The sequence below is a fragment of the Pundamilia nyererei genome, unplaced genomic scaffold (genome assembly GCF_000239375.1).
Source record: "Pundamilia nyererei isolate P.nyererei 1_Seehausen unplaced genomic scaffold, PunNye1.0 scaffold00059, whole genome shotgun sequence".
NCBI lineage: Eukaryota > Metazoa > Chordata > Actinopteri > Cichliformes > Cichlidae > Pundamilia > Pundamilia nyererei.
The window spans coordinates 2,293,334-2,295,552 of record NW_005187460.1 but is presented as its reverse complement, the minus strand read 5'-3'; the positions used below and the strand labels follow the sequence as shown (position 1 = coordinate 2,295,552).

At 37.8% G+C, this 2,219-nt stretch overlaps 1 long non-coding RNA gene across 1 annotated transcript; it reads right to left on the bottom strand.

Annotated features, from left to right (window-relative positions):
• Window positions 1-1,892: 1,892 nt before the first annotated feature.
• LOC106456234 (uncharacterized) lies at window positions 1,893-2,204 on the bottom strand. Its single transcript, XR_001290391.1, has 2 exons — window positions 2,095-2,204; window positions 1,893-2,017 (listed from the first exon to the last, which is right to left on the bottom strand). It is a non-coding gene; the product is annotated as an uncharacterized LOC106456234 (long non-coding RNA).
• Window positions 2,205-2,219: the final 15 nt, after the last annotated feature.

Here is a 2,219-nt window from a genome sequence, read left to right as displayed (position 1 = left end):
GGAGGTTTCTTCCTGTTAAAAGGGAGTTTTTCCTTCCCACTGTCGCCAAAGTGCTTGCTCATAGGGGGTCATATGATTGTTGGGTTTTTCTCTTTATCTATTATTGTATTCTACCTTAAATCTAAAGCGCCTTGAGGCGACTGTTGTGATTTGGTGCTATATAAATAAAATTGACTTGAAAAAATTGAATTGAATTGAATTGAATTAACAGTGATTGGATGTTTAGCTGGGACGAGGATGAGTGGGGATTCTCTGCCGAGTGCTGTGTGAGGCTGCAGGGAAAGAGCGAACAAGATGCGAAACCTTTCCGCCTTTCCAGTGGATTTTTTTAGCGACTGTAGTAAATCTTGTCCATATTCAGTTTGTGGGTAATCTATTATTTTCTTTCTCAACAAAAGGTTGATTTAAGCGTATAGCCGGGCCGATACCAAGCAAGGCAAGGGGGAAAAATAAAAAGAAACAATTTGAAGGTGAAATACAAATGTAAAATCAAAAGGAGTCAAAAATGGTTCGTTATATTTTGGACCTCAGAGGGTTAATCCAACAAATCATGAAAAATTAGGTTTAAATTTGTATTCATGCAAGTGCAGATTTCTGACATTTTGTTAAGCATGTAACAATTTTAATTTTTTTCTAACAAAAAAAACAGTGTGAAACTTAAGTTAGAATTTTGTTTGTAAATGAGCTGCCCCATGTTGTGTAGCTTTCTGGATTTTATACTTACTGGCCTATATTTACTTATTATACAGGCTATACAGTACATAACATCACATGTTTTCTGTAACTGAAGTGTTTAATTATGTGGGCTACAGAAAACAATTAAGTTATAGACTATTTATATGAAAAATGTGTATACTTACTGCATTTGATTCATTTTAACCATTTGTAACCACCTGCATATGTGTTTGGAAAAAAAGGCTTTGATTTTGCCACCCTCACAAAATTTCTCTAGATCTGCCCCTGGGTGACCCCCTATTAGCAAGCACTTGGCAACACTGGTAAGGTAAAAATTGCTTTTAACAGGAAGAAATAGAAACAGCCTCAGGACGGGGTGGCCAACAGATATGTAATTAATAGACAAATTAGGAAAAACAGTATCTGAGAGAAACATTTTTGTGAAGAATGTAATTTTACATATGTTACGACACAAGTACCGTGCAAGCCATAAAGATGTACAAATAAATAAAAGTGATATGCTCTAACTTAACTCCCTAAATAATAGACAGCATTTTGTCACGATTACCCAATATAACTTTCTCACAAACCTTCAGTACTATCACACTTACGTTTTCGGATGTGTATCAGAGTAATTTCAAACTAAAAGCATAACAAAACAACTACCATAGAATAGCATTATGTGGAGGTGAGTTAGGCATATCACCTATATTCCCTTTCGCTCACGCTGATATCCTATGGTAATCCACCCAACATTTGTCTCAGTCTGATTTGAAAGTATTTAAATTTCCAAATCTCATCCTCCTCAGTGACTCACGTATCATCCCATTTCTAATTTTCATTCCCTTTTCTTGATTATACCTCCCCCCTTTCACCTGCTTCCTACAAATCACCCCAATACTGTGAAAGTATCCAAGTGATGGACAATGCTCCAAAACCATTTTGACCAGAAGCTGAAAACTAGTTTTATTTCGTGATAGCACACAACACGGGATCTGCTGCTCCAAATAATCATTTTAAAGGTTTCAGTATATTTAAAGTATTTTGATTGGCTAGATAAAGTTAATTTTACTCTGTATTACTGTAGAGGTGACTGCATTAACTGATGCAGTTTCTCCTATTGCCCAACATATCACTTGTGTCTTGTTCAGTTACCGAAGTCTGCACATTTTTGCAGCATACATAGTTTTGTGAGTTAAGCACACGAGACACAGAAGTGGTGTTCCAGAACGTTTATTCAACGATTCCCTATACAAAATGTTTAGGAGGCAGCGGCCTGCACAGCCTGGCCCCTCTGCACAGACACCCTGGTGTGAGTCTTGGCCAGATGGTCAGTGAACTCCTGGAACAAAAAGCAGAAAGCCTGGTTACACAAAATCCTGACATAACCATAACAGCTCATGTTGGCTCTGTACAGACCTGGTAGGGAGACTTTGTGAAGATTGTCTCCTTCCACAGATCAGGGGTCAGGTAGCTGTAAGTCTTGGAGATGGCGTCAAAGGTGGCCTTGGCTGAGGAAGGAATTATAAAGAGTAAGTGTGTGT